General features: G+C 36.1%; 3 pseudogenes; 2 read left to right on the top strand and 1 right to left on the bottom strand.

Annotated features, from left to right (window-relative positions):
- Nucleotides 1-6,407: 6,407 nt before the first annotated feature.
- On the top strand, nt 6,408-8,123 carry LOC145001196 (UDP-glycosyltransferase 1 pseudogene; annotated as a pseudogene).
- An 8,476-nt stretch (nt 8,124-16,599) lies between these two features.
- LOC145000841 (UDP-glycosyltransferase 73C11 pseudogene) lies at nt 16,600-18,343 on the top strand (annotated as a pseudogene).
- A 337-nt stretch (nt 18,344-18,680) lies between these two features.
- Nucleotides 18,681-20,534, bottom strand: LOC145000840 (UDP-glycosyltransferase 73E1 pseudogene; annotated as a pseudogene).
- Nucleotides 20,535-23,201: the final 2,667 nt, after the last annotated feature.

Below are 23,201 nucleotides of genomic sequence, written 5' to 3'. Positions count from 1 at the left end.
ATAGCCAGCTACATCTTACCTCACTTTTAACCCTAATAATGAATATTACATGACTATTTATAGGGAATAAAACAAGTCTTGGGGCCAATAACCTACATAGCATCAAGCAAGCCCATTGTCAAAACCCATGGAATACTTTGAACACTGCATTCTCCCCCTCAAAGTATGGAATGTATGACAAGGCTTCAACTTCCAAAACAAGCATCTAGCAAATAAGAAAGGATCTCGTGACGAGGATTATCAAAATAGATCCACGAATCTTCATTCTTCAATAGTCTTCAAACCGGGTTCTAGGATATATAAATATGAAGCCAAGCACTGAAGTAATGTTTTTAAACTTCATCTTCTAATGTAATTCCAAAGATTTTCAAGAAAACCAAACCCGCCATAAAAACCCATTTAGAAATTAAGAAACATAATCACTTCCTGTCTATGAAGAACTCCACCTCCAAGTCACAATGAACTTCAAATAAGCTAATGATATAAGCCACCAAAAAATATCATTTACAAACCAAATTTAAGATTTGTAAGGTCACTTGATCGAGAAATCACTAAAATTCAGATATATTCAAAAGCTTTAGAATAGTTCAATGTGAACTTCTCTCTAAAATCTTTAGAAGAGTTAAACGAGAACTTCTCTGTAAAAGCTACCTACATGTCGCTACCACAAGCTTCATCAAAAATCTTCAAATTTGAAAAGTCACAATCCAATTTCGATTGGCCATATCAAATTCTCCCATTTTTATAATAAAAAACGTGATTATAAAACCTTCGAATGGTCATGAGAATGATCTTGAATCGGATAAACAATTATTGTGCTCCCCCGTGACAAAAGGAATAAACAATGACGTTTAAAATCCAAAATAGTCGAAAACATTTGACATTATTGTGAAATACGGCCTTCCGAACCACCAAGACTTGTTGGAATCCATAATATATTGTTCACGAGAAAATATGTTCATGAAAAAATCAAAAAGTTGTTCATTAGCCCTTTAATTTGTAAACATTTAAGAATATTGGGCTGAAACAGTCACTTTACTGAAAGTCAGAGGACTTAAATGGTAAAACTGATGTGTTTTAAGCATTACAACATTCCTATGGTGCACATGTAACCCTAATTTCTTTGGATCTAGGTTTTTCTCAAGTTATACATGCAAATCAATTTTCCAAAGCAAGAACCCTAATCTAGCATACAATTTTCAGATTCAATGAACAAACTAGGGTTAGAAGAATACCTTTCTTGTTAACTAGTAGTAACAAGTAATACTTTCTTTGATATTGACCTTCAAGAGCTTAGTGCCTCAAGCATTGCCCCTCTAATGGAGTCACAAACATCACAAGCAAAGAATGAGGAGAAGGATATTCATAAATCGGCTAGGGTTTCTTCTAAGGAAGCAGTAGCCGTTTTCATGAGGTCGCGGGTTCCTTTTATAGTAGAGGCTGCTAGGGTTTTCAGCTGGAAACACATCGACCCCCACATGGTAAGCCTTGGACCCCCACAAGCAACACATGGACCCCCACATGGTAAGCCTTGGACGAAAACTCTGTCGGCTTCCTATAGATTTTCGTCCACCCATACCAATAGGTGAGGGATTATTGGATCTCATACACACAGATGTGTGTGGGCCCTTCAGATCCACCACAAAGGATGCTAATCGCTTCTATGTGACATTCACCCACGATTATAGCAGATATGGGTATATCTACTTAATCAAGCACACGTCGGAAACCTTTGAAAAGTTTAATGAGTTTAAGCAAGAAGTGGAGAATCAATTGGGTAGGAAGATAAAGATGATCATATTCGATATGGGTGGTGAGTATCTTAATATCGAGTTCCACGACTATCTTAAGGAATGTGGAATTGTTTCACAATTGATGCTGCCTAGGACATCGCGACTCAATGGTGTAGCTGAGAGGCGCAATCGAACCTTGTTAGACATGGTTTGTTCCATGATGAGTCCAGCTTCATTACCTATCTCATTTTGGGGGTATGCCTTAGAGACTGTCACCTATATCCTTAATCTAGTCCCAACAAAGACGATTGCCAAAACACCTCACGAGATATGGACAGGGAAGGTTCCCTCATTGGCACATAACAAGGTTTGGGGTTGCGAGGCTTTCATAAGACGAGAGACTCAACTAAGTCTTATTAGTCTCCTACTTCTATTTCTCAAAATCCTTATCCCAAGAATGTAAGTAGCTTCTCCTAGATCCTTCATAGTGAAATACTTCCCAAGGCGGGACTTACCCTCCTGCAAGGTCGGGATGTCATTTCCTATGAGTAGTATGTGATCAACATAAAAAACTTGAAAGCTACCTATACTCCCACTAGCCTTGACATATACACAAGACTCATCCTTGCTTCTCAAAAACCGAAACTCTTTGACATTCTCATCGAAACAATGATTCCATCTGCGAGATGCTTGATTTTATCTATAGATGGACTTCTCAAGCTTACACACTCTATTAGGGTACTTTGCATCTATAAAACCTTTTGGCTGACACATGTAAACATCTTCAGCCAACTTCCCACTAGTAAATAATGGAAGAAAGGCGAAACTAGACACCTTTTGCAAGTTGAAATTGTCTCGCTTTCGAATTAGCATCTGCTAGGTCTCGTAATCAGAATTCTGTTATCGGTATTTGGATGCCTTCTGAATGGAAATTGCTTTCGGAATCAATACATCTAAATGAAATTGGAACTCAGTTCGTTAATCGGAAAAACATCCATGATCAGAATTAAAGGAGGTAATCGGAGTGGAAGTGTTCGGAATTAGATTTCAGAATTATAACTAGTCTCAGAATCGTAACTCACATCATCTTTTGGAAATCAAATCACTAATCGAAATCGGAATTGAACATATTGCTCGGAATCGGAAGGGTTGATCAGAGTTAACTTGGTATTCGAAATTTTGTTTGATCTTGGAAACGGTCTTCATATTACGAGTGGACTCGGAATCGGAATTCATGTTCCATGAGTCATTGTTGTGTTCGTTTATCAGAGGATAAATAGGGAAGATAACAACAATTTACACATTTGGTCCCTATAACTTTGGAAACATGGCCGTTTTAGTTCAATTTCCGAAATTGTTACAAATAAAGGGGAAAATGATGCAGTTCTTAACAGTTTCATTTGATCAACGATTGCGATCAAAAACTAACACACAATCCGATTGTGTGACCAGCTGAACATAATACTTGACAAACACAAAAATCATCTTCTTCAAATTGTTTTAGATCAAATACCCATTTACAATCAAATCCATCTCCATATTCATCTGTTCTTCACTATGCGTCATCTTTATTCTTGATTCGTAAAATATGTTGGAACTCACAAAAACCCTAAATTATCGAATCTCCAAATCATCTTTAACTTCACAGATCGATACAATCAAGAATATTCGATATTGGAACGTGAACGAACAGATTAACTTAGTTTGAACACAAAATCAAATAATAAAATCAAAATCGGTTTTGATAATTGTATCGTTCATAAATTACGACTTAAGAATAGAAGAACAAAAGATTTTAAGATACAACAACTATGGATTAGAGATGAGTCGGCATGCTTGATTCAAATCACACGATTTCAAAGAACAAGATGCAGGCTAGACCAATGAATAGTAATTGGCAATAATGGGTCCAAGAACAAATGAATAAATAGGGACGGTTAAATGAATAATAATCAGATCCGAAAATAATGAATATAGTGAACTGTGGAACTCGTGATTTGGACACAAACATGGATTTATTGAAAATAACTTAATCAGAAGACTTTGATCTCAAAACAAATCAGATCCAGAAAAATACAAATTAAATGAGAATCGGATTGGAATTACCACAATGGACCGTATCAAACATCATAAATCTCCATGAAAAGTAGCTTGAACAACAATCTTGATTCCAAAACAGCAAAACACTAAAAATCTTCAATAATTTGTGTAGAAAATCATAAAATCTAGAACCGATACTTCAAAGATCAATTAGATCTTCAAAGAACCGATCTGATACCACTTGTTGAGCATCAGCGCTACCGGTTGAGCTAAAACCAATTGGTGTTAGAAAGGGCGCAACCTTACCCATATAGCGCATTCAGCCCTCCAGCACCGGCCATTCGATTGGCACTTCAGGCCATCGTGCGAGGACTTGGTTGATGCCATTTCTGACCCCGAACTGAGGATTTTGGATTTAACACAAGATTTAAGAAGCTAATCAAACAAAGATTTGTTAGAAATCAATCAATCTAACATGCAGAGTGTAGAATCAATTCACAACAATCAACTGAATCAAGTTTTTAATTCAGATTGTGAAAGTTTTTGAATCAGAAAGAGCGAATAAAAAAATATAAAAAACATGAGAAAACTGCAATCAATTGGATGAATCCTACTACGATAGCAAATGAAGTGTGATAGATTTTGTTACGAACACAATTGATCCAAGAAAAACAATTTAGAACACAAGATGTAAATATAATCTGGTTGGCTCGTATTTAGTCTAGAATAAGTACAAAGTATCGAGAGTGTTTTACAATCAGAAGTGCTCAAAAGTTACCCTCTACTGTAGTACTTACCCTATTTATAGGGTACAACATACTCGAAAAAAATAAATAAAAGGACTAAACATTTTAGCTTGGAAACTAACAGTGCCTTGTGAATACATAGAGAGTCGAAATCATTTGGATTTCGACTCCTTACAAACCCATACTATTTCGACTCCTCACTATAACGTTTTGACCCCTACATAAATACATAAGAAATGATCTACTAAACATGATTATTAAGCAAACACATTCGATATTCTAGCGCTTCTCACTTCGATTCTTTAAATATTTGCTCCGAGTTAATTATCTACCATCAAAATCATCCCAAAATGGTTTCCCATTGATTAAATACCTTTTAACATCGTGGGAGAAGTCCCCAACGATTGCACACCAATTGGGGTTGTAAAAACGTCTATTTATAGTGTTGTAGGTCGGTGTAACTTCACGACACGACTGATAAGTGTTCGTGGCGCTAACCCTAATTTGGTCACGATTTTTTCATTTCCAAAATCTTTATTTGAGTTTTCTGATTTTATGAAAGGCGATGTATGTCCCCTAAAAGTAGCGACACATCTTTCCGATTTTTTTGTGTTTTTCTATTTTTGGGTATTTTTCAGGTCCCCCAACTTCAAATTATTCCTTTTGGTGCAAGCCATGATTTTTCCTATGTTTATCAAATACATAGCATTTAAGTATCTTTTATCTTTAATTATATTAATTATGCCCAAATATTAATATAATAACCCAAAATATATGACTAATTTGAATAATATCACCATCTTAATTAACTATACATCACAAGATATTATTACAATTATAAATTAATGATGAATGAGTATGAAAAATAAGATGAGATGAGAGATCCAAAAGAAAAGATTAAGGAATGAGAGATTTTATTTTGATCATAAAGTAGGAACATTGTCTAATGAACTTATATTTATACATAGACATAGACATACAGATACTCCATTCAAACGCCTATATTTAAATTAATATTCATATTTAACCTTAGGGTATATAATACTTACATCTCTAACCCTTTTATTATTAGTTATTATATGCATACAATAAAACAAGTGAACAAACCAAAACAAACAAACAACAAGAATGAGAAGATAGATAAGAAAGACGCCCTTTCTTTCATGTGTTAAAATTCATACTTATAGCATTTTAGTTAGATCCGACCTTAAGGAGGTTTCGGGTGTGCGGCCGTACAAGGCCACAGTGAAGAGATTGGAATTTGAATAAGCCGTTAGTATTTTGCTATCATCGCTAATCCGGAAATTTAGGGGCATTTTCGTTTTTCAAAGTTCAAACATGGTTCGATTAGTGGTAGATGCAATTACTTTAATTAAACACAAAACTGTCATTTTTTTGACATTCCTAGCAATTCCCTAGAAAATATTTAGGAACCTTTGAGGAATTCCGAGGAAAACCATTTTCCATAATTTTAGGAAATCTCTCGGAAATATGTAGGAATTTTCAAGGAAAAAAAAGTTGCTAGCAAAATTTGGTATAGTAATGTCTTTGCTTCGAAATAAATGGATGGGCCCAATTATATATAGGATACTATATCTTGATAAAAGATTTCGGAGAATTTTCTAATGTGATTGTGATATATATGTGTATATCCCACACGATTAAATTATCTTTGCAGAAGTCCTATCACGGCATCTAAGTTAAGTCCACCCCGTTGACTCACAAGAAACTTGCATGTGAAAGCTTTCACGAGCACTATTATTGATGTGAGATATTAAAAAAATGCTTTGCCAGTAGCCACTATAGAAAGTTGTAATTATCTGCGCGTCTTTTTCGAAGATGTTTACATGCTTATGTATACGCTTGCATCAACACCGACTAATGTTATAAAATAAATGGGAAGAAAATTTAAATAACATTGAAAAGGGGAAGGGGAAAGAGGATGAATCTTAAATTTAGAATGCAAACACAATTTCTTTAGCAAACCTAGATTTGAGACTCTATCATACCAGCTCCACTGTAAAATGGCATTAGAAGAACCACATGACACCCAACTTCACTTTCTTGTTATACCCTTAATGTCACCAGGCCACTATATTCCCACCATTGACATGGCTAAGCTACTAGCTCAACATGGTGTTAGAGTCACCATAGTCACAACCCCAGTGAATTCCATTAGATTCGGGTCAATCCTTGATCAAGCAATCCAATCAGGTCTTCCCATCCGTTATCAGGAATTCCCACTTCCAACTGCAGAGTTTGGGTTACCAGAAGGTTGTGAAAGCTTGGATGAGGTTCCTAGTATGGAAATGGGCAGTAAACTTTTCCTTGCCCATAGTTCTCTGCAACAACAAGTCGAACAATATATTGAAAACCTGAATCCAAGGCCAAGTTGCATCTTATCTGGCACATTTCTCCTATGGACAGCTGAAACAGCAAAAAAGTTTCAGATTCCAAGGATTATATTTGACGGAATGAATTGCTTCACACAGATGTGTAACCACGTTTTGTACCTCACCAAGGTTTATGAAAGTGTAGGTGAGTCAGAGTCGTTTGTTTTACCCGGTTTGCCTGATCGAATTGAACTAAAAAGATCCCAACTATCTTTTGCATTCAACCCTGGCTCAAAAGACGTGACAGATTTTGTTGAAAAAGTTCGGGTATCGGAATCTGAAGCATTTGGAGTAGTTATAAACAGTGTTCGGGAGTTGGAACAAGGATATGCTGATGAATATCAGCAAATCAAAGAAGATAAAGTTTGGTGTGTAGGTCCATTATCCCTATGCCATAAAGATGTATCAGAGAAGGCCCTGAGAGGTAACAAGCCCTCCATTAACAAGAACGAATGCCTAAAGTGGCTAGATTCTAAAGATAATGGCTCGGTGATCTATGCATGTCTAGGAAGTATTAGTCGTATGGAGCCTGACCAGTTAGTCGAGCTTGCTTTAGCTCTAGAATCTTCTAACAGACCGTTTATTTGGGTGGTTCGGGCGGGCCCCAAGACACCAAAGATAGCAAAATGGATAGATGATGAGGGGTTTGAAGAGAGAACCAAAGATCGAGGTCTATTGATCCGTGGGTGGGCTCCACAGCTGGTGATCTTATCCCACCCTGCAATTGGAGGGTTCTTGACTCACTGTGGCTGGAATTCAACTCTAGAAGGGATATGTGCTGGTGTTCCCATGGTGACATGGCCTCAGTTTCAGGAGCAGTTCTATAATGAAAAGTTAGTTGTACAAGTGTTGAGGATTGGAGTTAGTGTTGGTGCTCAAAATGTGGTGCATTGGGGTGAAGAAGAGAAGTCTGGACTACAAATAAAGAGTGAGGAATTGCGGAAGGCTATAGAGATTGTGATGGAAAAAGGGAATAAAGAAGGAGAAGAGAGAAGAAAGAGAGCTAAAGAACTTAGTAAGATCGCACATAAAGCAATAGAAGAGGGAGGATCTTCTCACTGCAATATGAGACGACTTATTGAAGATGTTAGGAAATTAAGCTAAGAATGTGTTCAATCCTATATATTCGATTTTTATATTTTGTTATGTCTGTGATCTATGTTATTATCTGCATTTAAATCGTATAAATAGCTCTCATAAACTGATTATCATATTTCTATGTTATATCACACTAAATGGTCTTTGTATGTGTTGCATTTCTTACTTAAAAAGTGTGACCATTTGGTAAAAAAAGAATCTAACTTTAGTTGTTGCTCCAAGACTCACCCACACATTTTTAAAGTAGAATATAATATACAATAGGAAAACCCACCACATATCTTGATCTTTGGTCATGTGACAAGTGGCCTTGGATTATGACTTCTAATGATGTAAGAGCTTAGGTAAGAAGCATTGGACCTATGTGAATGGATCATGTTTTATTGTTTTGTTTGTACTTTGTTTTTGTTTTGTTTGTACTTTGTTTTGTTTAAATCACAAAGTAGTCTAATTGTCTTTAAAGGAAAATTAATATAAAAACAAGTAACAATAATGCATCTCAAACATTATCTTTACGTTCTTTGTGTTATAAAAAGAGTAACATGGTTGAACCACAAAGAAAAACAACAATAGATATGACCAAAGGTTTCAATCAACAAGAGTCATTCTAATGGTACTATTGAGCGTTACAAGGCACGCCTTATTGCCAAAGGTTTCAATCAACAAGAGGTCATCGATTTTTTAGACACTTATTCCTGCAAGTCCCAAAAATTGCTTGACGTATCAATCCGATCCACTTAATGGTGCGGAATCCCAATAAAGTGGATGATGCAAGATAGAAAAGGAGAAGAAGAAGAACTAGATGAATCTTTGATGTATTAATAATATGAATGATGTTCCGTTACATAAGATTCACACATACACACTTCTTCTCTCTAATTTCTCTCTCTAGAACTCCCCTTCTTACAATATGGCTTCTCTCCTCACTAATGCTTGACTGAAAACGTCCCACCCTTGGTTCTTGTCTCCTAAAACATGTCTTTTACTCCTATATATATATATATATATATATATATATATATATATATATATATATATATATATATATATATATATATATATATACCTATGGACATAAGGCCAACGCCTAAACCCAATAACCAGACCGAAATCCCATGAGTTTTCGGTCCAAGCTACAAATAAACCGAATAATCACCCAAGACTAAAAACAATAAATGCTTAGAAAAGCAAAGTATAAGCTAGTTTTTAGACCCAAAATCCCCCCTTGGTTTATAGTTTTCTTCTCTTATGACCCAACAAACTCCCCCTAAAATTGTAGTTTGTTTTTCTTGTCAATCTTCACTTTGAGCTTGGGTTCAACATTAATCTTCAATTTCTTCACGACTTCAAGATGAACATATGAATCATCTATATGAATAACTTCATCTTGAAAAGTTGGGAATTTCTTCAAAATTTGGCTTTGAATGCACGTTGGGTGTGGAGGCTTCATGTAAGGATTCTTTAAAATCAACACTTTCATCTTGAGAATCTTCAGAGAGAATAACAGAGAACGAATCTTCTGGATCACTTCAGCAGGTACATAGATAGCAACAAATTGATTGAGGAGGCTTCAATGCAATCTGTCACATAATCTTGAAGTGAAGCTTCACCTTGCTTCTGAGGTTTAAAGATTGAATGTTGAAAAATAATCTTTATTTCTTGTTCCTTCGAATGAGAATTCTTCAATGATCACTGTTGCGCCTTGAAAAGTAACAAAAGACTAAAAAGTCCCTGTGATCTGTAGATCACAGAGTTATGAAAAGTCCATCTCACCACAGTTGTTTCAAGGATGTAACCTTGGCTCATAAAGTTTTAATACCGTCTCATTGAGTCTCTTCTTCCTTTGAGTTCCCTGATTCGCTTTTCAAGACAACCAAAACTTTGAAATAAAAACAAAACTAAAAAACTTAGCACACAATATTTTTGGATTTTTCATATTTTCTGGAAAAAGTAAAACAAAAACAATTTTTTTTTTTGGATTTTTGATTTTTCTAAAAAAGAAATAAAATTGAAATAACACTATTTTTGGATTTTTAATTTTCCGATTTTTGTTTGATTTTTAAAATTTTTAATTTTCCCCCTTAAATTTGTGCATAGAGGAACAAATTTAACAAAAACAAAAATAATAGCTAAGTTTAAGACTGATTTGGGATCAAGGTTGTCAGACAATTCAATATCGTTTATGAGCATACACCTGCATGTTTAGATATGCTCAATCACCGGTATTGTGATCCACTTAAACACAAAGGATATTGAAAAATTGATAGATTATAAGTGACAAGACATTTTGATCTATATTCCTAAATGGACCATTTGGCTGATGACGACCAAGGATATTGTTGTCCACTTAAATTCAACAGCAAGATCTATAGACAACCTATTAAATGACTTAATTTTAGATGTACTAGAACGTGTTCCCCACTTCATGACATACCCTGGTAATCAAGAACTTCCAAAGAACTCTTTACTTAAGGTGAGTAGACAATCATTAAGAAAAAAGTTAAATATAGAAGTGCATATGTTGTATCTCAGGTCGGATTTCTTCCAATCACGCAGAGGGAACAACATATGACTAACATATATAGAGGGTTAGAGAAATAGTAGGGTGCATATGCTGTGTCCCAGGTCGGATCTTCCGATCACGCAGAGGTAATAGCATATGACTAACAGATAGAAAGAATTGCATAGATAAGAAGATGCATAGAAATAGAGTTGCATATGTTGCTTTCCAGGTCCGACATGTTCAAATCACACAGAGGAGGAAACATATGATTGACAGATAGAAAGCAAGAAAATAATTTCCTACGGACCTAATTTATTAGAACCCCCCCAGTCGTCCTATCAGAACTGGAATTAAGGACATAAGTCTGTATATCGAGGAAATGTTGAACCACAATTCTAGATACATATGACCTTTAGTGTATGATGCAGGTTCCCATGTTTATATCACTGTTCAATCTACCGAGCGATGTATGGTCAGTCCAAATGAGACTATCTAAGTTCATATTGTCTAGTCCTTTCATTATCAATCAATGTCTAGTCCTTTTGAATCCTTTGTGCCTACCAACACATTGAACACAGAGTCTAGACAATTTGCTTCAGTGCATTACACAAATTTCATATTGCACTCCTTAGCACTAGACTTCATATCACTTCCCAAACAATACCTACAAAAAAAAATATAAAAAAGTAAAGATTGTCTTCAAAACGAATCATTTTAAGAAAAACTCAGGAGTGTCGAGAAGAAAACTCAAACCGTAATTCACCAATGGAAATTGCAACCAGATGATCTGAGAGCAGCACACATATTTCAATCTCAGAATAGATCCAAAAATTCTCCACATTGTTAAGCACAAACCCCATTTGTGATCCTTTCCTTTTTTCCCTTCTCACAAAAGACACATAGGGTGTGTTTGGCACAGAGCTTTTGGAAGCGTTTAGGAGTTTCTAGCTTTTAGCTTTTGATAAAACGCTCTAATTTAAACAAAAAGCTCCGTTTGGCGGTACGAGCGTTTAGCTTTTAGTTTTAACAAAACGCTCCGATTCTAAAAGCTATTTCATGTAGCGTTTAACAAAACGCTCCAGAGCTTTTGAAATCAATTTCCATAATTACCCTTAAAAATATATTTATATATTTATTTATTTTTAATCAATTGTATTTTTATGTAATTTTATATATTTAAAAAGCTTCCAGCTACTTTTTCCAAACATTCATTAAACAAATAAAAGCTACAGCTTCCCGCTACTAGCTACCTGCTACACCCTACCAGCTACCCGCTACCTGCTTCCAGCTACCAGCTACTTTTGCCAAACACGCCAATACTCTCAAATACAGTCCTGAATGTTGTACAATTGAGAGGTGTCCCTTATCATGTGCTTGGAACAGCCACTATCAACAAAATGAAATCTGATGATATGCCTACATAGCTGCTCTAGCACATAATGCGAGATTAGTAGGTCTTACAAATCTAGTCCATTTTGAAACTAGGTTAACCTTTGTCATCAATGCAATGTACTCTCTCCCATGACATATCATGCTTATCACAAACTGAGGATGAAGAAATATTAGAATCATTTAAAGATTTGAGAGAATGAACCTTCGATACCCATTTGTAGTCAGGCTTAACCCAATTCTTGTTCGATCGATTGGGTGCCGTACCGCATGCCTTTGAACTCGAAGCCGATCGTTGAGAGCACTTTGAACTAACCGGTCTTGGTTTCACTGGAGTATCTCTTGAATTTAGCCTTTTGTCCAACATTCCCTTCTTGACTTTGGGAGTTTGATTCTTGGCCATTTTCGTGTTCTAGTCACTATTGTTTGCACGTGGTCTTGAAGGGTTTTTTTTGAAAAATCTCCCTCTTTGCCATCCTTGAGCATAGTAGGGAACATATGCACGATTTGAACAATTTCTAGCAATGTGTCTAGGTGTTCCACAGTGAAAACATATCTTTTTCTTCATGTATTAGTTGTTTCTTCCTGCCCCTGGTGGCGTGCCCCTTCCTCATTTCTTATTAATCTCGTATACACACATACAGCAAGCCGTCTGTTTCACTTGTTTTGGTGGCTTGTATTTACCAACAGCAGGTTGATTAGAAGTAACTGAGTTAGAAGCACAAGATTCAGAGTTCAATGAGATATTTGTTTAACAATCAATAGAATCAACAAAACTGGAATTAATTTTGTTCTCCTGGTCCTCCTCTTCCACTACTTTACCTGCACATGAAGTAGAATCATTAGCAACACCCTCAGTAATTTGGCCTGATTGTTCAGTCTTAACTAAAACTGGTTCAGGGATTTGGCCACACTGAGTAGGTGTCTCTTCCTTAATGATTTCAAGGGGTGGGGTATAGTTATCATTGAAGGGAGGTGGAATACTATGATACCCTAGACCCTTAGATTGATTATCTTTAAATGTTAATTGTTTTTCAATCATTGATGCAACTACCTCACTCGACACATCAAATTTCTTAAAGGTAAAATCCGCATCTTTATATTTAGCTTTTAATGCATCAAGTTCGGCAATCAAGTTAGCAAGCTGTTCCTTAACATATTTATAGTTCACACATTTGTTGCTATATTCCTCTTGAAGTTTTCGGAAGTCCTTGATTTTGGCGTGTAATTGAGCTTTTAAGGGTTTTTGGGCCTTCCTAAGTGTATATCCTTCATATTTAAGGTCCTCATTTTCTCTTTTTAATATATCGATTTGATCATGAAGAAACTTAATTGTAGCTTCACAAGATTGAGAACATGAAGTTTCATTACCCTTGGTGATTGAGGAACTCATTGTTTACCAAAAATACCCTTTGACTATAAACCTTAAAAGCTAAATTTAAAAAGTCAAACTTAAAGGTCAAACCAAAAAGCCAAACGTGAATTTTTGAAAGTTAAACGAAAAAGTCAAAGTTTAAAGTCAAAGGTCAAACTTGGAAGTCAAAATCAATTTTTAAGGTCAAAAGTCAAATTAGGAAGTCAAAGCTTTGGGCCGAAAATGAAACTTTAAAATTCAAAAAATTGATTTTTGGGCCAAAAATGTCAAAATTCCAAAATTAAGGCCGAAAATGCAAGGCTACTTGAACTAAACCGGGAAGACTCGCACCAACCGAAAATGAAGCTGCTGACTGAAAACTTGTGAGACTGCTGACCGAATACGTACGCAACCGAAAACTGTCCTAAGCCGAAAACATCCGAGGCCCGCTCCACCGCAAACTCTCTTTCGGTTGTAAACACTTTGGACCGCAAACCGCAGAAAGCTTCCGACCACAAACCCCTAGCAAACCCTAGCTGCTGACCGAAAACCGCCGCCACGCCCTTGTTGGTTACGACCAAAAAACGTGATTTTTCACCTTTTTAGCTCCAAAACTCGATCAAAAACTCATTTTTATGAAGAACACGAAGAACAAACCCCTATATTTTGTCCGAAACCATCCAGAAATGCCAAATCCTTCAAGAAAAAAAAATCAAAAAACGCTCAGGATCTTGCTAATTTAATTGATACGATCCAAGCTCTGATACTAACTGTAAGTCCCCAAAATTGTTTGACGTATCAATCCGATCCACTTGATGGTGCGGAATCCCAATCAAGTGGATGATGCAAGATAAAAATGGAGAAGAAGAAGAAGAACTTGATGAATCTTCAATGTATTAATGATATGAATGATGTTTCGTTACATAAGATTCACACACACATACACTTTTTCTCTCTAGTTTCTCTCTCTAGAACTCCCCTCCTTACAATATGGCTTCCCTCCTCACTAATGCTTGACCGAAAACGTCCCACTCTTGGTTCTTGTCTCCTAAAGCATGCCTTTTACTCCAGTATATACGTATGGATCTAAGGCCAAGGCCCAAACCCAATACCCAAACCGAAATCCCATGAGTTTTCAGTCCAAGCTACAAATAAACCCAATAATATTTTCTCCAAAGACTAAAAACAATAAATGTTTAGAAAAGCAAAGTATAAACAAATTTTTAGACCCAACAATTCCTCTATAGCTAAACTCACTAGTATCAAGGTTTTGCTTGCTTTAGGTGATCAACATTCTTGGCCTCTTATTCAATTGGATGTGAATAATGCTTTACTTAATGGGGCATTGGATGAATAGGTTTACATGAAGTTACCCTAACAATATATTTGTAATTCTCCCACTTCAAAAGATAAATCACTTTTATGCAAATTGGAGAAATCTTTCATGGCTTAAGGCAGGCATCTCATAATGGTATGCCACTTTTTCTTCATATCTACTTTCACAAGGATTTACACAACCAAAATCAAATTATTCATTATTTTATAAGGGTAAAGGATCATCTTATGTAGCTTTGTTAGTCTACGTGGATGATATTATGTTAACATGTGCTTATATTCATGAAATTAAGTCTATTCAGCAGTCTTTAGGCAACAAATTCAAGCTTAAGGATTTAGGAAAGTTACAACATTTCTTGGGTCTTTAAATTATTAGATCATCATATTGGCATTTACATTTCTCAATGACAATATGTTCTCAATCTTTTAGAAGAAATTGGCATGTTAGCTGCAAAACCAGTCAATCATCCAATGGATCCTGCTTGTAAAACATTGAATTTCAATGGGGCACCTTTAACAAATACTTCTCAATACATACGATTAGTTGGATGATTAATGTACTTAATTATAACAAGACTAGACATTACATATGCAGTAAATAAGCTAAGTCAGTTTGTAGGACCCTGGTCAAGGATTGTTTTTGTCGTCCGAACCTTCTTTAAAGATCACATCTTTTTCTGATTCAGACAGGACAAGATGTCCGGATGCTAGAAGATTTGTTTATGGTTTTTGTGTATTTCTAGGAGAATCAATGATTTCTTGGAAATTAGAGAAACATTCCATTGTTTCAAGATCTTCCACCGTAGTTGAGTACCGAGCCATTGTTGTTGCTACAACCGTGATTATTTGGCTTCAACATCTGTTAAGGAATTTGGATATTCATATTCATCAACCCATTCTGGTTTTTTGTGATAATGAATCGGCAATCAAGCTCGCATCTAACCAACCTTTCATAAATGTATGAAACACATCAAGCTTGATTGTCACTTTATTAAAGACAAAGATTTTTGGAAAATACAACCAAGCCCATGCATATACCTACAACACACCAATTGGCCGACAGTTTTACTAAACCATTACTTGACATAAGATGCTGCCTATAATGACCAAGATAGTTTTAAAAAACATCTTCCAAAGTCTATCTTGAGGGGGGAACATTACTGTTATGTTTATGTTATTATACTTAATCACAATTAATTTAGTAGTTTGGTTAAACAGTTCACTTAATCATTGGTGTTAATTTGTTATGTGTATGATAGCTAGAAGTGTGTAGTATAAGTTGTAATATAAATGTTTGCTTTGTAAGAAAGTCAACAGAATGAAAATACAATGAAATTTTCTTCCATTTTCTTTTCTCTAAAAACGAACAGAAGATGAAAATAATTATGAGAAAATTACTTAATCTCCAAGTATCTTATTGAACCAAATCTGAAAAACTGAATGAAAAACATAAGAAACAATATCCTATTTATACTAGACGGATTGAAATCCTTCTCCAATACAAAAACATAAATAAATGGAAACTTTCCTAAATGCCCCTGGAAAAATGTTTATTTGTAAATTATCTAACCTAGGGAGTATCAATAGGTTGAGCTATACTTAAGATTATCTACTAGATCAGGAAAATTAATTTTCTTAACATACCCCTATAAAATAATAACAAGTGAAATCCACTAATTATCTTTCTTATTTTCTTTTCTTGATTTTCACACATGACCTCATGTTCTAGTGAATAGTAAGATTAGTAAGAACAAAAAATAGAATGATATTTGATTTCTCATTGGATTATTAACGACTCTTCTAGACTCTATTGGTAATTGCCGTGAGATACAAGAAATATGCTTTCCTGCCTTAACAAAGTTGTAATTATCTACACCTTCTCCACAGAAGTAGAGATGCTTATGTGCATGCTTGCATCATCACATATTTATCTAATAAAATAAAATTAAGGGCATAAGATTAATAGCATTAAAAAAAGGGAGGGGAAAGAGAAAGATTATGCATTTATATTTACAATTCATACACCATTCCCTTATCAAACCTCGATTCAGTTTCTCCATCATTCCAGCCAGTCTCTCAAATGGCTTTAGAGCAACCACAAGACAACCAACTTCACTTTCTTATCATACCCTTAATGTCACCAGGCCACTATATTCCCACCATTGACATGGCCAAGTTACTAGCTCAACATGGTGTTAAAGTCACCATAGTCACCACCCCAGTCAATGCCCTCAGATTTGGGTCAATCCTTGATCAAGCAGTCCAATCAGGTCTTCCCATCTGTTTTCTGGAATTCCCACTTCCATCTACAGAGTTTGGCTTACCAGAGGGTTGTGAAAGCTTGGATGATCTTCCAAATTTGGGCTTAGCCAAAGAACTTTTCCTTGCCCAAAGTTCACTACAACAACAAGTGGAACAATACATTGAAAACTCTGACCCTAAGCCAAGTTGCATACTATCCGGGACATTTCTCCAATGGCCAGCTGAAACAGCAAAAAAGTTTCAGATTCCAAGGATTATATTCGATGGAATGAATTGCTTCACACAGATGATTAACCACGTTTTGTACCTCACCAAGGTATATGAAAGTGTGGGTGAGTCAGAGTCGTTTGTTTTACCCGGTTTGCCTGATCGAATTGAACTAACAAGATCCCAACTATCTTTTGCATTCAATTCCTCCGGCTCCAAAGAAGTGAAAGAATTCCATGAAAATGTTCGGATATCTGAATCCGAAGCATATGGAGTAATCATAAACAGTTTTCAGGAGTTAGAACAAGGATACGCTGATGAATATCAGAAAATCAAAGAAGATAAAGTTTGGTGTGTAGGTCCATTATCCCTATGCCATAAAGATGTATCAGAGAAGGCCCTGAGAGGTAACAAGCCCTCCATTAACAAGAACGAATGCCTGAAGTGGCTAGATTCTAAAGATAATGGTTCGGTGATCTATGCATGTCTAGGAAGTATTAGTCGTATGGAGCCTGACCAGTTAGTCGAGCTTGCTTTAGCTCTAGAATCTTCTAACAGACCATTTATTTGGGTCGTTCGAGCAGGCCACAAGACTCCGAAGATAGAAAAATGGATAGAAGAAGATGGGTTTGAAGACAGAACCAGAGATCGAGGTCTATTGATCCGTGGGTGGGCTCCACAGCTGGTGGTGTTATCCCACCCTGCAATTGGAGGATTCTTGACTCACTGTGGGTGGAATTCAACTCTAGAAGGGGTATGTGCTGGTGTTCCCATGGTGACATGGCCTCAGTTTCAGGAGCAGTTCTATAATGAGAAGTTAGTTGTACAAGTGTTGAAGATTGGAGTTAGTGTTGGTGCTCAAAACGTGGTGCATTGGGGTGAAGAAGAGAAGTCTGGAGTGCAAATAAAGAGGGAGGAATTGAGGAAGGCTATAGAGATGGTGATGGAAGAAGGGAAAGAAGGAGAAGAGAGAAGAAAGAGAGCTAAAGAACTTAGTGAGATGGCACATAAAGCAGTAGAAGTGGGAGGATCTTCTCACCACAATATGAGAAGACTAATTGAAGATATCAGGAATCAATCAAGTACTAGGAATTCAAGCTAAGAAGATCAAGTCCAATCCGATTTGTTGGAGCTTTTTCTATTGTTATATCAATGAACTTTGATCTTCGCGACAATTTGAATTGATAAAATGAAGAATAATTTACTAAAATAAGCCTTTTCATTTGCTAGAATATGTGTATTGATTGACTAGTATCAAATATATTTTTTGTTTTTAAGGTAAATATGAATGTTAATTCACAATATATAAATAGGTGACAATTTAATATATCTTGGTAAATGGTCTTTGGATAAGTTGCATTTCAGCTAGCCTAGAAAACTGTGGCCATTTCGTATGAAGACTCTAACTTTACCTACTGCTCTAAGACTTGGCCCATTAATTGAATTAAATTAAATAGCAAAACCACCCCATATCTTGATCCTTAGTCACGTGGCATGTGGCCTTTGATTATGACTCCAAATGATGTAAGAGCTTAGGTAAGAAGATTTGGATTTATGTGACAGGATTATGATTTCTAATGGTCTTGAAAGAAAATTAATATGAAAAACGTAACAAAATAATTCATGTGAAACATTGTATGTTACTAATTATTTATTCATTGTAGTATCTTGAACAAACTACAAATTTTGAAACCAAAACATAACCTTTCAAAATAAGAATCATCAAATAAATGTTGATAAATTACTAGCTACCAATTCCTGCTAACTTAACCTGCCAATCCCTTACTCATGTGTACAATAATATCTTCAATGAACAATTTTAAATTTAGCTGAGATGATCCTCCATCTTCTAACGCTTTTTCAGCCACCCCCCTGAAATACTTAGCCTTTTCTCTTCTCTCTTGTCCTTCAATACCTTCATCCATTACTATCCTCACAGCCTTACACACATCCTCCCTTTTCACTTGTACCACATCTGAATCTTCCTCTCCTAAATGCATCACTGATTCAGCCCCAACACCGACACCAGTCCCCACTACATCCACAGCCACCCTCTCGTTAAAGAACTGTTCAGCGAATTGAGGCCACGTAATCATCGGTACACCCGCACAAACCCCTTCTATAGTCGAATTCCAACCACAATGAGTCAAGAATGCTCCTAATGAAGGATGCGAGAGTATGAGAACTTGAGGGGCCCACCCATGGATCAAAACACCTCTTCCTTTCACTCTCTCTTCAAACCCATCTTCGTTCAACCATTTCTCTATCTCTTCCGTTCGACTCCCTCCTTTCACCACTAAAATAAACGGGGACTTCGACTCTTCTAACCCTAGAGCCAGTTCGATAAACTGTGGTGGTGTGAGTCGTGTTAGGCTACCTAAACACACGTAAACCACACTCCCTGGTTTCTGATCATCGAGCCATGTGATGCACTCGTGGTTCGTGATTGAACCATTGGTTCCACGTTGCGCTTTGTCTAAATCATTCTTGTTAGATTGTGAAAACGGACCTATACACCAAACTCTTTGCTTCACTTTTCGATATTCATCTATATATTTTGTTTCCAGTTCTTCAAAAGTGTTTATAACTGTCCCATAAGCTCCTATTTCAGCTGCTCTTATCTTCTCACGTACGCTCTTCAGTTCCTTCGCCTTTGCACTCTTTCCCGGATTGAACAACCCCGGAAGCTGGGATTTTGTCATGGTTATCTTATCAGGTAAACCCGGCAACAAAATCGGGTCAAAATCGCCGACATGTTCATGAACCTTTGAAACGCATAGATTATGAGTAGCTAACTGAGTGAAACAACTCATTCCATCGAAAATAACCCATGGAATCTGAAACTTTCTTGCAACATCCGCTGTCCAAGCTAAATGTTTATCAGAAATGATACAACTTGGTCTTGGTTTAAGCTCGTTAAACACTTCTTCTAATGGTTCTTGAAGTTTAGCGCTTGCATCGAAAAAGTTTTTGGAGAGATTGAATGTGGGGAGATCATCTACACTTTCGCATCCTTCTGGTAATCCATATTCTGAAGCGGGGAATTGGAGTTCCAGGATCCGGATAGGGTGGCCGGACGCCACAGCACGGTGGAGCACCGACCCAAACCTGGTGGCATTACGGGGTGTGATGACGATGGTGACTGTGGCAGAGTGTTGTGCTATGAGTTTGGCCATGTCTACCATTGGAATGAGGTGACCTGGGCACATTAATGGTATCATAAGAAAATGAACATTGGAAGCCATTTTAGTGTATCGAGTATGATGTTCTTTGTGGCTATATAGTATGGTATTATTTCTACTAGTGATGATGTTATATAAGAAGTTAGAAGAGTTATCTACAATACCCGTTTAAAAAACTTTTAAGTGTCCTTTTCTGCAATGAATTCTGACAGGTTTTGGGTGTTTACATGCGCTTGATTAACTTTTTCTTGGGATTTAGCCTCTTCTCGAAACCTAAGAAATACAAAACATGCCAGATTTGACCATCGCGGTTTTGTGACGTTTTATGAATTAAACTTGTTTTTGAACTCTTAAAAGTGAGCTGGTAAAAAACGAAAATGTTAATTAATTATTTGTAAGTAGGTATTTGAGCAATATTGGAAACAATTTTTCTTTTTCTTTTTCTTTTTATTGGAGAGTAAGTAGAAGATTACGTACAAGAAGTCCCATTTACGATTCCGAAGTGTGCTTGGGTTGTCGGTTTAGTGATGTAAGAGCTTATGTAATAAGAGTTGGGCATGTGCACAAGCTCGTGTTGTTTCTATCATGTACACAACATCTTGTGGTTTCTATTTTATAAACTCTTACTATCGATAGAAATCTCTGTATATTAATAAAAAAATAGTTATTTTATCATTTGCATCAATAAGACTGAACGGTATGGGTACAAACGTACAAACGAGTTATAACGCGGGTGACGTGGCGCATGGTGACGGCGCCGTAACGGGGAGAACACCGCCCCCTATCTCGTTGCTTCTCGTCATTTGAATCTCGTGGGCACGGAGACGAGTAGAAACGGCTAAAATTTAACCGTTTGAAATATTACCGTTTGAAAACGGTCAAATACATTAATAAAATAAAAAACCTTTTTACATATATATATATATATATATATATATATATATATATATATATATATATATATATATATATATATATATATATATATATATATATATATATATATATACATATACTCATTTCATTTCAAATCTTATCTATATTCTTATTACTTTTCTAAAAAAATGGACCAAAACCAAAACACCTCCCCATCATTAAACCCAAACACAACCTCGCCTCTCGGGTTTGCCGGTTATGAAGGTTATTTCAACCTTTTATCGACTCAAGGCTCACCACAGATCCCATACCAAGGCGTAGCTTTCAGCCCCGCTTCACCGCCACTACAGTTTCCCAACTCACCTTTCTTTCAACAAAATCAAGGCGGTAAAAACCCAAATTTACAACAAAATCTTTTCCCTTCTTTTGCTTCGATGCAACAACAAACCAACCAACCATCGCCTACGACACAACAATCGGGTGAAGCGGAAGCGGGAGGTAGTAGGAACAAGAAACGGAAAGGGAAAGGAAAATCAAAAGGGAAATCAATAGCGGTGGAATCTAAAAATGCAGACGTTCCACAATGGTGGACACCGGAGGAGGAATACGCTTTGACGGCGGCTTGGTGTGCTACTTCAAAGGACGAACTTCGTGGAAATGGAATGAAAAAAGGAGCTTATTGGGGGGCGGTGCTCGACAAGTTTCACGCTATTTTAAAGAAAAATTCGTATCGCAACAATGACATGTTAAGCAGCAAATGGGGTATGATAAGTAAGAGGTGCAGCAAATTCAACGGTATTTACAACCAGATTGCGGCGCAACAACAAAGTGGAACCAACGACTTTGATTTGTTCAAAGCTGCAAAGGAACAATATCGGGTCGAAATGAGTCATGTTTTCGACTTTGAAAAATCATGGGAATTGTTGCGAGCGGATCCAAAGTGGAATAAAACGCCTACATCATCGGAGGTTCAATCCAAAAGGTCTCGCAATTCTAGTTCGGTCGACGTGTCGGACGCACGGACTAACATCGACCTAAACGCCGATGATGATGAGATCCCGGATGATATCCAAGAGATATCCCCACCACGACGACCGCCCGGACGCGACAAAGCGAGGCGCGCTGCAAGACATGTGGAGGAGTCGGAGATGAGAGCAAAAGATGCGGCGGAAATGAGAGCGAAATTCGACGAACATAATTTGTTAATAAAAGAAAAAAATGAGTTGAAACGTCGTCATTTGGAATTTATGGAAAGTCAGGCACGGGAGAAGTGGGAGCAAAAAGAAAGGGAACTAATGACACAACAGTTGTCAATTATTCGGACAAGTGAGGATGGTTTAGCACCTGCTGATATAGCGGTGCTACAAGCAATGAAGGAACAAATTAGGAAAAAATATTTGGGTTGATTGTATGGTATTTAGTAGTGATTTCAATGTTATTTTACTTATTAATTTAGGTTTAAAATTATGTTTTTTTTAATTGTAATTGGATTTTAGATTTTATATATTATGTCTTTTTTTGTTTTTAAAATTATATTTTTTATAAAAAAAATATATTAGTTATTAAAAAAACGCAAAAACAAAAAAAAACGAAAACAAAAAAAAAGTTAAAAAAAACGAAATAGTAAAAAAAAATACAAAAATAAATAAATTTATTTTCAAAATGTTGGTGTTACATCTTGTTGTATCTTGTTGCCCATTTCCTCATTTGGTGTTATAACACCACTTGCTTATGTGGCGTGTGAGGTGGTGTTGCATCTTGTTGCCCACACCCAATGCTCTAAGCTTTTTAATCTTCTTTAATAAATGAAAGTTTTTTTTGCCACCTGTCACACTCTCATTCATTTTGCCACATGTCATTTTGTGGTTATTTTGAATTAATTTTTATTTGATATGTAATTTTGTGGTTTTCCTATTTCATTAAATTTCATATGGTATTTAAATTTAATAATAAATCATATCAATTTTATTAATGGATTTTCCTTATAATTTCAAATTTTTAAAATAAAATCTCATTAATTTGCTTTGATTATTTTATCTAAATAATTTGTTTAAATTTAAAAGAGAAAAAAACATTTTAATTT

The sequence above is a fragment of the Lactuca saligna genome, chromosome 6 (assembly GCF_052625555.1).
Source record: "Lactuca saligna cultivar CGN05327 chromosome 6, ASM5262555v1, whole genome shotgun sequence".
Taxonomy (NCBI): Eukaryota; Viridiplantae; Streptophyta; class Magnoliopsida; order Asterales; family Asteraceae; genus Lactuca; species Lactuca saligna.
The sequence above is the reverse complement of the archived record's forward strand: the minus strand, read 5'-3'. Positions and strand labels throughout refer to the sequence as shown.